The following is a 14,088-nucleotide window of genomic DNA, read 5'->3' as shown; positions in this document are numbered from 1 at the left end:
CACGTCTATTGACTGACAGAGACCGCCAACAGTTGAGGAGGGTGGGTATGGCGAATACCCGGTGATCGTCGTCATCTGCCACCGTGTGTAGTGCCAACATTACAATTCGGATTCGCTGGTGTTATGGTGTGGTCATGTTTTCCATGGAGGGGGCTTGCATCCTTTGTCGTTTTGCGTGGCACTATCTCAGCACAGGCCTACATGGATGTTTTAAACACCTTCTTGCTTCCCACCGTTGAAGAGCAATTCGAGGCTGGCGATTGCATCTTTCATCGCGATCGAGCACCTATTCATAATGCACGGCCTGTGGCGGAGTGGTTACACGACAACAACATCCCTGTAATGGACTGACCTGCACAGAGTCCTAACCTGAATCCTATGGAACACCTTTGGGATGTTTTGGAACGCCGATTTCGTGCCAGGCCTCACCGACCGACATCGACACCTCTTCTCAGTGCAGCACTCCATCAAGAATGGGCTGCCGTTCCCCAAGAAATCATCCGGCACGTGATTGAACGTATGCCTGCGAGAGTGGAAGCTTTCATCAAGGCTAAGGTGGGCCAACGCCATATTGAATTCCAGCATTACCGATGGAGGGTGCCACGAACTTGTAAGTCATTTTCAGCCAAGTGTCTGGATGCTTTCGATCTTATGGTGTATCTTCTAGGATCCATTTGTTGGTCCGAGACATTGCGTTTCGTCCCACTTTTGGTGTAACGTTCTCGTTCACTCCTTTATATGTCGTACCTTCTAGTGAGCACTCTGAATTCCACCAGTAGCCTACGGTGTTTAGCAGCACAACCTCTTGAACGTGAGGTACACACAGATGCGAGTAACATAAACAAATGTAACTTTCCGCTGTAATCAACTTTTGTGGCTGTTTGTACTAGTACAATGAGACACAACATACTGTAGCCACTGACCTGTTCTAAAGAGAACAAACCCACATTCTTCATGATGTTATGCTCCGAAAATTGTTTTAGTGTAGATCTCGGCAATATCAAGCTTACTGCAATCAAGCCTACGTCACCTGCTTCACATCTAGTCACACTTCCCCATAATCACATCCATTACACCCGATTCCTTGATGCTTCATGACATGTGCTATCAAACGATTCCTAGATTCTTTTTTCCCTAAATCTTCATCATTCTCCTAAAATGTCGCATTCAGAAAGCCTCTGTTTTCTTTCTGGTTGCACCGTTTATCATCTACCCGCCTACAGAGATAACTTCACAAAAGACTCCCTAAGGTTCATATTAATATTAGATATTAGCAATTCCTCTTTTTCGGAATGCTAATACCAAACTGCATTTTATATCATCTCTCTGCCAGCCGTAGTTACTTATTTTGCATCCGAAGTAATAAATGCCATGTAAAACTTATAATCCAATTATTTTGACGTTATGTTTGTTACTGATTACCTTATGACCTCTTTACAGAACAAAACACATTTTTTTTTCAACTGCTGTTCAAATGCCTTTTCTGTCTCTCGCAGAATTCCAGTGTCATCGGGGAACCACAAAATTTTAATTGCCTCTCGCTGAACTGTTATTCTTTCTAAATTTCTCCTTGGTTTCCTTCACAGCTCCCTAAATGTAGAGATGGAATGACATCGGGGAGAGGCTACAACCCTGTTTCATTCCCTTCTCAACCGTTTCACCCCTGTCATATCCTTCAACTGAATCTATATAAACAACTTTAGGCGCATCCATCTACTTGTCTCGTAAAAATTCAGTACTGCATACCAGCTGGTTAATTCACATGGCTTATGGTCTGTCAGAGTGCTACATATGGCGTGAGTGTTACATTAGACACTATGTTATATCACTTAACAGTTTCGCAAAAGAAACCTACAGAAAGTACCGCATGCCCCAGATCACACAATATGCAGGAATGCCGGACAACGCCGGCCGCTGTGGCCGTGCGGTTCTAGGCGCTGCAGTCTGGAACCGTGCTGCTGCTACGGTCGCAGGTTCGAATCCTGCTTCGGGCATGGATGTGTGTGATGTCCTTAGGTTAGTTAGGTTTAATTAGTTCTAAGTTCCAGGTGAATGATGACCTCAGAAGTTAAGTCGCATAGTGCTCAGAGCCATTTGAACCATTTGATCCATCAATGCCGGACCACGAAAATATTGAATAACTAAAGGACGCGGGCATGAAGCCGCCTGGAAACTACAGCAGAGATTGCCTTCTTCTACAATCATAAGCGAACTGCTTAATTTAATTCAGGGCACAAGAATTGCAAGGAAATAAGCGTGAAGCTTTAAATTAAAACTTAACGACAAGAATGATCTTGCTGCTGTAGGTACTCGTAACTCTCAAATCATAATTGTGAATAACGTAACGAACGTTTCCACAGTGCAAGTAACAAGTAACACAAGTTCTCCATCTTTTCAAGTCAACTGTTGTAGATCACTGAGGAATCGATACACCAAAGTTGCATAGGAGTCTCGACATGAGACGAGGAATTCGGCCTCTCCGCACACATATATTGTTTGTTGAGATCAACGCTGCAGAAGTATTTATAGCTTTTCGACGTGTCCATCACTGCATCGTGAACAAAGCTGCCCGATTCGTTGATGTATTGATGCGAACTATGTGACATGTGACTACGAACGACGTGATCATTCGCACCATTTACCCCGACCTGAAAACAGCGGCCTTATAAGAAATTAACCGATAGGTCCTAGAGACGAGTTTCACGAGATGCCAATGAAAACTGATATTAAACAGACGGAAATTGCTGCTGTCAGTTAATTCAAGTCATTCTTAACAGGCGGGAGTTTGCGGCGAGCAAACAAGTGACATTATAATGTCACAAGTCACATTATAATGAAATTGAACCAAAATCCTTATTACAGATACTCGGTGTCCAAGTATTGCCCACTGTTCCTCATGTTCATACTGAGGTTGTTATGGACGCTAATCACAAACCTAAACACATTCGTAGCTGGTTTTACGAAAAGAAAGGCATTGTATTCCACCACGACTGACCAGTTACGACACTCGATCTTAGTTCTACAGTTAAAATTTGTCACCATATCGAAGAGCTGATGAAATGTAGCAATCAACATAGCCTCAATTTGGTAAGTACACGGGATCTAATAATACATGACTGGCTTCAGCTAGACATTTCATAACGAAGAATCTTTTGCATTGTCTTCCTCGTCGAACTGAGGCCGTTTTCGAGGCTAGATGCGAAGTTATGCGGTATACGCGTGAAATTCCACTCAGCTGGATAATTATCATGTCCAGAGTGAGTTACATCAAGTATTTTACGAAAATACGATACTGACCGAATCTTGAGAGTATTAGTTAGCACACTGCTATGATCTAGACTGCTTTCTCAGAAAGCAAAATCTAATCGCGCACTGTTACGTTTGATAGAAGACTCCTGTCTCTTGAGTTGTGGAAGAACACTTCCCATTACGTTAGTCTCTGCCTCCAACGAAACCTGCAACAATAGGCGAGGCTGAGATGCGGCGTGCGTCGTTACGTAGCAACAATCTGAGGCAAATACTGAATGAGATTGCGTGCCTTCTACGAAATCTCCTTCTATAAGCCGATGACGATTGGTTCCGTTTTTGAGAGGCAGGCACTAACTGTAGTTTTCTCATTATCTGCTTGAATGTGACGTGACGTACAATATTAATTTCGTGACAAATAACATTTCACACTTCGGACAATCTAAGTGTATTTAAGTTATGAGGAGGTCGCTCTAATGTACAAATTTAAAGTTTACTCTGTGTAATGTAATGAAATGTGTAATTTTAGTAGTTACTGACTTGCTGATCGAACATTTTCCTAGGAGCACACGATTCTCTCTGAGTTTCACATTTGTGGATTTAGCATCAAAGGTATCAGCTAGAGTATTTCTGATTAACATCGGTTTAGGATGTATTAGAGAAGTGAAGGGAATCGTAACAAATATCTGTCGAGATACCGCTAGCACCTCTGTCGAAACTGTGTGAAGTCACACTTTTCTGTATCTGTGACGGTGTATGCTTTATAACACTGCGTTTAAATCTGATTTCTGTTAATATTTTAAATTACAGACATTCGATTAGGCAGCTTGCCATCCATTTTGAATAAAATATTTTATATGCACCTAAGGTTTTTTTTAAATTTGGGATTCGATGATTTTGTTTGATTTGTACTAAGTTGCGTTTAATTAGCTGGCTAATGCCACGCCTTTTGAACACGTAATGTATCATAAAGTTACGTACAGGTCAAATTATAAGTTTTCGTGTTTTCCTCCTTATATGTTGGCATTCCTTCCATATGTTATGTTTTTTCTGTCATTTTCTTTCGTGTAGTTCGTACGACAGGAAATAGACATATTTATTACAGTTACTCTCATATATTTAACTTTACTTCTTTAAATTTTAACGTAGCCACTGTTAGTATTCATCTCGTAATTTGTTTTGAGACCAAAATCCCATTTCCGGCAGCTGTGACCGAGCGGTTCTAGGTGCTTCAGCCTAGAACTGCGCTGCCGCTATGGTCGCAGATTCGAATCCTGCCTCGGGCATGGATGTGTGTGATGTCCTTAGGTTAGTTAGGTTTAAGTAGTTTTAAGTTCTAGGGGACTGATGACCTCAGATGTTAAGTCCCAAAGTGCTTAGAGCCGTTCGAACCATTTGAACCAAATCCCATTATATTAAAAATTCCATGAGAAATCAATGTTTGCGCTACTACCAGCGTTCCCACGGTGATGAGCATACTGTATATCTACTCTAGAATAAAACAGTACCTACAGGAAATAGTGTATAACGTGTAACAGTATTTTTTTTTTTATTTATTTTTTTTTTTTTTGGCACGACCGCCCAATTGTTCATGGCCGAAAATAAGATGTCGGTCTTAACTCGCTGCAAGGACTGCCTCTTCTCCACCGACTAATGCAGGAAGTAAGCCCGTCCGGTTAGCCGTGCAGTCTAACGCACTGCTTTAGGGGCAGGAAGCCGTGCCGGTCCCCGGCATGAATCAGCCCGGTGGATTAGTGTCGAAGTCCGGTGTGCCGGCCAGCCTTTGGATGGTTTGTAAGACGGTGCGGGAGTGAGGTGAGGGGTAGTAAGTTACACAGCATTCCAATCCAGAGTGATGGTCGATAAATCGACATTCCAGAACGTCAGAGATTCGCCTGGATCTGTGTCTTACAGGTTTTGCGCTCAGGTAGCAACACAATCGGTTCAGGGAATGGTACATTATAACTCCAGCTAGTTTGAGTCACATCCATCGTGCGAGGCTAACCGCCTTCACCAGTCCAGGACCACAATAGGAGGTCTTCCCATAATGAAGACTGTTTTCTTGAGGAACCACCATCTATTTAACGCTGAACTCACCAATGGTCTACAATCCGCCCTCAGCAGTTCTCATAAATATAAAAGGAGATCATTTCCAGCCCGAAAGGGGCGTCCTGTTAACTCAATTGTGGTATCACTAACGGGGAATGGCTCAAACTGTAATGTGTAGGATCAGATATTGTTGTCATTTCCTCTGAACCGCTAGCTACACAGATCATTAACGTGTCAGCCTGCACTGGTGGCACACTTCAGGAGAGTACCAAGTTGTGCGCTAGGTTTCTTTCTTTGCTTTTACGGTTCAATTCTTTAATTATACGTGACAGGATGATATGATGTGTGCATGCTTCATACGGACCCAGGAGGAGCTGGCTGCAGTTCACGAACAGCTGAAGGCACATTTGCCTTCGGTCAGCCGGCTTCCAGCTGCTACCTCGGGTGGTGGCGAAGGAACTGGCGCCGGCCGGAGTGGCCGAGCGGTTCTAGGCGCTATAGCCTGGAACCGCGCGACCGCTATGGTCGCAGGTACGAATCCTGCCTCGGGCATGGAAGTGTGTGATGTCCTTAGGTTAGTTAGGTTTAAGTAGTTCTAAGTTCTAGGGGACTGATGACCTAAGATGTTGAGTCCCATAGTGCTCAGAGCCATTTGAACCATTTGAGAAACTGGCACGTCGCATGGGACACCTCAGGTGCGCTCGTTATATCCACCGGGTGAGGTGGGGGGACGGAGGACATCAACCGAGATGTGGAGGAAGCTTTGCTTGTGCTATCGAACGTGCATGCTGCTGTCGTCTCTAAGTTTTGGCACATGTCGGCACCGACGAGGCCTTTAGCTTTGGTTCTGAGGCCATCCTCCGTTCATACAGGCGGCTCTTGGAAGTGGTGAGGGCTGCTGGTCTCTCGTCCGGGATGCAAGCAGAGCTCGCAATTTGCAGCATTGTCTCCAGATTTGATCAGGATCTTTTGCTTTCGAGCCGAGTAGCAACCAGAAACTTTGTATACTCTGTGACGGTCTTCGCGGCGCATTTTGTATTGTGAGACTCCTCTTGGTAGGCTTAGGGATGCACTAGACAAAGAAAGCAGATATTCAGATAGCAGAGTACTTGTGGAGGGGACATGGTCTTTTTTTGGGCTACGCTGTCGTTTGAGACAGCAGGATGAACATTCGCCAACGATACGCAAAATCAGACCGTTTTCAGAATAAAGGCACTTCGATTATCAAAATGTTATCGATAAATCGCGAAAGTATTCGTAACAAAGTTCCCTCCAGGAAATTTCTCGCACCCTAATGATTTCAGGACAGAGAGCTGGCTGAAACCCGAAGTAAAAGGCTCTGAGATACGTTCATGGAACGTATACCTGAAACACACATTAAACGCCATAGAATGGGTGTGTTTATCGTAATTGAAAAAATTATAGTCTCGATTCATGTCGAATGTGTTACAGTGAGGTTGCCTAGTCGCGTATAATACGGCTAAGTGAAACAAATTTAATTGTTGATTGTTTTTACCAGCCACTGCATTCCACAGTGACACATATAGAGTCAATCAAAAAAGTCTTCGATCAGTAGCGAGGAAGTACCCACATAATCCGATATTAGTTCGAGGCGATTTTAAACTACCAATTATAGTCTGAGACGCTTTTGGATTCAATGCTGGGAGTACGGACAGGGGGTCGCTAAGCGGGTCTAAGACTTCCATCCAGTCACTCGTTGAGCAGTCTGGTGTCGTAGTTGAAAACAGCAAAACGAAAGCCGAGGTTATGAATTCCGCATTTAAAAACTCGATCACCCAGGGGACTCATACACACATACAATCGTTTCACTATCGTAGACAGCCTCGTAGGATGGACACAGTAATAGGCATGCCTGGCGCAGAGAAACAAGTGAAAATGTTGAAAACAGTTAAGTCGTTAGGTAGGGATAGAAACCCAAATCGGTTTCGGAAAGAGTGCTCTATTGCATTGTCCCCTATTGTATTGTATTGTATTGTATTGTGTGTTAACCGGGGGCCTTACGACGGAGAGGCTCCGCCACAAACCCCACGACGACTACCGCAGTCCACTTCACCCCTCCGCCACCCCACACCGAACCCAGGATTATTGTGCGGTTCGGCTCCCGGTGGACCCCCCCCCCCCTCCCCCCCAAGGAACGTCTTACACAGACGAGTGTAACCCCTATGGTTGCGTGGTAGAGTAATGGTGGTGTACGCGTACGTGGAGAACTTGTCTGCGCAGCAATCGTCGACATAGTGTAGCTCAGGCGGCATAAGGGGAACAAGCCTTCATTCGCCGCGGCAGATGGAAAACCGCCTAAAGCCCATCCACAGACTGGCTGGCTCACCAGACCTCGACACACGTCCGCCGGGGACCCGGCGCTCCTTCCCGCCCGGAAAGCCATGCGTTAGACGCACGGCTAACCGGGCGGGCTTTGTACCCTAACTTAGCATGCATTTATCGCCAATCTCTCGCCCAGAGAAAAGTCCCAAGCGAATGGAAAAGAGTGCGGGTGACTAATGTATCTAAGAATGGTGAAATAAAGGAGCCCTAAAATTACAGACTATTGTCCTTACATCGGTTTCCTGCAGAAATATCTGAACATATTCTCAGATGGAGTGTAACAAAGTTCACCGCGCCGTCTAGGGCACCTTGCCAGGTTTCGCGCGGCTCCTCATGACGGAGGTTCGAGTCCTCCCCCGGTCATGGGTGTGTGTGTTGTCCTTAGTGTAAGTTGGATTAAGTAGTGTGTAAGCCTAGGGACCGATGGCCCCGCAGTTTGGTTCCACAAGCACTTACCACAAATTTATAACAACTTCCTTGAGACGGAAAACCTTCGGACTATGAATCAGCACTTTAGGAAGCCTCGTCCCTGTAAGACCCACCTTGCCTTTTTCTCACACGATATACTACGGATTGAGGATGAAGAGGAACAGGCAGATTTCATATTCCTGTGTTTCCTCGAAGCGTTTCGTACCGCTACCGCCCGGTCCGGACATCGTCTCAAGTATACTTACAGTGTACATAACAAATGTGACGAAAAGAATGTAGGAGGATCATACCGCCTAACTTTACTGTTATTTACGCCCGGCAAGAGCATGAATGGAGCACTTATTTGCCGGAGCGGACACAAGAAAAAATCATGATAATATGTGAGACCGGAGTCTACACTTCGTAAACTAGTTCTCTGAGCGCGCGGCTCACCACCTTGTTAATATAGGAGTGCGTGAGGCGCTTTTAGAATTTGTTAAAATTAATGTCTACGTTGAGCGTTCATAGTGGTAAGAAAAAAAAGTAAATATAATCTCGAGTATTAAATTTCTTGTTATCACATTAAAATATTGCTGTAGGATATCTTCACTGTTGCAAAATTTAATTATTAGAAACCTTTGAATTAATGAAATTATTTCCTTTTTTAAACGGAATAATATTTGTTTTTCTGAGAAGCGGTCAATGTCTGTACTGAATTGAAAATTGAATGTACTTAGTTTTTACATTAATATGAAATAAATTGAAGTGTTCGTACATTTTCTTTAATACTTAGGTGCGAGTCTTTTAAAGCTTCCGTTGATGACGGAGCGCAATGAAATTCTAATGAAATTATTCCTACGCAAGACGTCTGCCTAGAATGGTCGATTGATCGACCGTTCTTGTTGTTTATCCCGCATGCTGGAAACCTTACAAATAATATTTTTACTTCTGCGTGAAAGTCACTATGCACATGGAAGAAAAATGTACAGTCAGCATAAATTACCATATATTATTCAAAATTTACATCTTACAATGCGAAACGGCCGCCGTAGCGAGCGTTGGCTTCGACACTAGAACAGAGAGTGAGTAACAACTGTGGTCTTTTTAGTTTTTTGCGCCAGCGAGTAAAAGAACAATTAATTACCACGTAGATTCTATACAGATACCTTATAGAGTCTGTTTGTACCATTATTTCTTTATAAATTATCGTTGTGACAGCAAATTGCACTTTCAATTTCAGAGTTCTACAATTTTCATTTTACTTCGTTTTGTGTCCGACTTGTCGTCGCACGATTTAATACTTCGCAGCGCGTATCGGCACAAGGGCTCCTGGTATGGATGGACCAAAACACTTGTGGTTTGCGAACAGTCCTACCACTTTTATAATAACACATGTTACTTCTCACACGTGTATTTTAGACACATGTCATTTTATGTCTCTTTTTTACATATATGCGTATATATACAGTATATCACTTTCCAGTCGTTGGTAATTTACATTCATTTTGTTACAAAGGACATTTACCCTTTTTACGAGGTTTCATCTATTTCGACTATGGGCATTGCTCTATCTCTCGCCCTTAAACTACGAGACGAGTGAGAACACACTGGTATGCTTCAACAATCCCGGTAGACAATAGCTTTACTCCCCTATTTAGGTTAAGGGCGACGGGAAGAAAGCGTGTTTAAAAAAACCGCCCGGCGCCTTCAAACTGTTCACAGTCCCGTTTCTATCATGTATTGGTTGTGGAATTTTTTTGTAAATTTGTGGTAAGTTCCTATGGGACCAAACTGCTAAGGTCATCGGTCCCTAGGCTTACACACTAGTTAATCTAACTTAAACTAACTTATGCTAAGAACAACACACACACCCATGCCCGAGGGAGGTCTCGAACCTCCGACGGGGGCAGCGGCGCGAACCGTGCCAAGGCGCCCTATACCGCACGGCTACCCCGCGAGGCTATTGGTTGTGAATGATGTTATCATTTGGTTACCTTGATCTGTAGATGATCATTTTTATAGTAAAAACTTATACACAATAATTCAAGTTAGATATTTGATTCATTTTATTGGGCATACAATATGAAAATATGCAGTTGATGGTTAATTTTACACAGTTCGTTCACTTTTCTACTGCATCTACATTTAATATACGTCCACGTTACATATATAACATAGTTTTTAGGAGATACATTCGACACAAAAACCTTTTTATTCGTGTCTGTCACAGTCAATACTGCAGAATATATCAATAATTTTGGGTTAGAGTATTTTACGTGTAAAAGAAATTAATGCTCTCGTCGGTTGACTTTGTTGTTCGGTGCCGCTGGAATGCTGGTCAAACAGTCAGGAACTCGCCTGCTGCCGCCGGTCGTTGAACGCCGGACAGCTGCCCATCGTTGTCGTAGACCGGGTCCCGCCCACCGCGCGCTGATCAGCTGTTGGACGGCAGGCCGGCTCTGTCACCGCGCCACCCCGAAGCAAGCATGAAACAAGTCCACTGCGCATCAGCTTTCTTATCATGAAGATATATGCACATATAAGCTGAAAAAATGTTTTAGTTGGTTCACATTCACTCATTCAGCTACACGTGTCCCTGTCTTGTTGTTTGTGTGTGTACTTTGTTTTGAACATCACTAGTCCAGCGCTTTACAACATTTAGGATTAGGCTTCTACTATCTCACTGGTTAATAAAATGCACAGCTCTTAGCTTATCAACACCTCCCGTCACACATGCACTGCATTTCCACTTCCTTGAGCGTTCATGCAGTCGTCGTGTTCTATTAGGATTTTCTGTTGTATGTTGGTCCACCTGTTACGTTAAGCATTCAGATGTTCCGTGTTTTCACGTCATTCACTGCCGTATGCGGATTCCGCACTTTGACAGTACATCTGGCACTTTTATGCGTGTGATATTTCAACAGTTGTGTACACTACATATAACTATTTTCTACGTGAACTTTCACATTAATGCTTAAACATTTGCTCACGCTACAGACTTTGACCATAAATTTACATACCATTTACAGATTCAGTCTTTTCTGTGTAACACAGTTATTCCTTGCTGTGGTTGCACTCACCACTTTTTCCATCTACACAGTTCGCGGATTTTCTTTTGTTTGTTAAAAATGTTTCGACCTTTCACTGTCGCTACTTTAGCGTCCAGATTGTTCGACACTTAAAATGTACTTTTCGCACACAGTTTGTACATTGTAAGTGTGAAGAGTCCATTATAAGCACTACCACTTTTACATTATTTGGCACACATTGTACATATTTTACAATAAAGGTCTTTATATTTCGATAGGATTCATCTATTCAGTTCAGTATATTTAACCACCATATTTACTCTCAACACTGATTCATTCTCTAGGGTTTGCTCTCTAACAACAACATCCAACCACATTACTCCCAAGTATCTAACTTGTGAAGAATTTATACCTTCCACCGTGATAGAAGTTTAATATCAATAATTATATTTGACAATTCTGTCATTATGGTTATTCTAAAAAAAATTTATATTGGCTTATGATTTACAGGCGCACATTAGTCACCTAGGGACCATGCAAATTGCCTACATTTCCTTACTCACATTTTGATTTTATGAAATTTACACTATGTGATTGCACTGTCCTCATTCGTAATTCATTTTTTATTGCCATTGTTCACATGTTCTCTCAGACATCCTGCTTTCATACACAGACACTTAAATGTACGTACGTATACATAAACACTTAGACAGATATTTACAATACACATACAAGAAAAATAGCAGAATGAACCTAAAATTAATGAAATAACGTTACACTACTGTAGCTACTTTTGTTGCGTGATCTTCATTTCAGGTCGGGTTCTTACACACACAATGATTTTGTTAATGTCTCGGGCAACCAGCACTAACCGCAAATTTCCATCTCCTTTCACGACTGCGTGCAGAGGACTGCTATATGGCGACAATGAATGTTCTATTATTTGCCATTTAAGCATTTGTTGAATCTCTTTAGCTACGGCTTGCTGTTTAGCCCGTGGCACGGAGTACATGGCGCGGCAAGACGCATCGTGCGGTTTAATTTGCATGTCGTAAGTGTATCCAATTATTATACCAGGTTTCTCGGAGAATACCTGACTATACTTGTTTTGCAAGTGAGTCAGTTCCTTCTTTTGGTTACGGTCGTGGTAACTCGATTCCGACACCTTTACTTCAATACCTTGTCTTATTTGTTTCAGATTCGGTATCGTGGACTATCTTACTGTAAGTCCCCCTGTTGCAGTCATTTTCTACATGCAGTACCTTTATTTAAAATGTACATCTTACAACGCGAAATGGCCACCGTAGCGTGCGTTGAAGACGAGACTAGAACAGAGTGTGAGTAATAACGCTGGTCTTTTTAGTTTCTTGTGCCAGCGAGTAAAAGAACAATTAATTACCACAAAGATTCTATAGAGTTACCTTATACAGTCGGTTTGTACCATTATTATTTCGTTTCATTATAAATTATCGTCATAACAGCTAATTGCAGGCGCACTTTCAGAGTTTAACAATTTTCATTTTACTTTGTATTGTGTTCGACTTCTCGTCGCACGATTTAATACTTTTTACCGCGTATCGGTACAGTCTCACAACGTGTCTCAGCGCACACTGTCATCTAAAGTACGAGAATATGGAATATGTTCACAGATATTTGAGTAGCTGCAATACTTCTTAAGTAACTGAACCCAGTACGTTGTCCTTGATAGTGAGTGGTCACCAGAGACAAGGTTGATATAAGCGAGGCCACGGGGAAGTGTGATAGAGCGGCCGTCATTGGCTACATACACTAATGATCTGGCCGACATGATGAGCAACAGCCTGCGGCTATTTGCCGATGATGCCGTGATGTTCGCGGAGGTACCGTCTTTGAGTGGCTGTACAAATGTACAAGACGACAGAGTAAACTCTAGTGGGCGTTTTGATGATACACACACACACACACACACACATATATATATATATATATATATATATATATATATATATATATATATATAATGTAAAAAAAATATTAATGTTAATGGATTTGAATATTTTTGTTAATTTCTCTTTCAGTACGAACTTTGTTGTAGAACCCCTTATTTACGTGTGGTAATAAAAATTCATTTGGACAGAATCAAGCACATTTAAAATTACGTGAACCTTAGCAACTCTCTCATGCTGATAAATTCATACTAACCGATTAAGAACATTTAGTTGAAAATTGTATAACTTAAATTTTTTTTACGTATTTCGGCCTTGGCACACATTTTCTAAATGCAGTGGTTTTTTGAAATATTTACTGAATTCTTTCCCGGCGTTAGCTATGGAACACAAGACCGTCTCTGTTAGCATAAAATGGTTAAATATTGCCAAGCCGACCTGAACGTTTAATTATCATTGACAAAACACACTTCACTATACGTTTAAGTTATTTGCTTTAGAAATTGAAAGAACCAACAGATTAACAACTTCAACGTTAATTATCCGCCTATGAATGCACAAATGTAAAACCAGTAATAAATTCCGTCAGCCTCAGGATCGCTGTAAAAGAAAAATATTTCATAATTCACTGCTAATTTTATCTGCTCCAGATTTACGGGTTTGGTTAATTTTTTTTTATCGGAACAATGTTTTAAAATGTGCCGCCGCTGCAAATCGTTCGGTCGCGGCACAGCACAGCAACACCAACGATAATCGCTAAAAATGCTGAAAATTCTTTAAAGAAATATTATAGATGACATGGGCAACCTAATTTACATTAGTAATACACAATTTTGATATATTATAATGTGTTTAGACCACAACAATAATTAAACTTACATTACTTTGTAATTTCTCCTCTAATGGCGTCTAAAGACAGATGCAGACAAAAGAAGTCTACTCATTCATAAAATGCTACGTCACAGGTTCCTCTCTCTCTCAGCTCTCGAGGAAGACGACAAAGAACGCACACCATGCGGTGCTATTTATATTATTGCTGACCATTAACATCTCTTTGTAATCCTACAACATTATTTTCCTCTGTGGCT

This window comes from Schistocerca americana, chromosome 6 (assembly GCF_021461395.2).
Source record: "Schistocerca americana isolate TAMUIC-IGC-003095 chromosome 6, iqSchAmer2.1, whole genome shotgun sequence".
NCBI lineage: Eukaryota > Metazoa > Arthropoda > Insecta > Orthoptera > Acrididae > Schistocerca > Schistocerca americana.
This window is presented reverse-complemented; position numbering follows the sequence as displayed.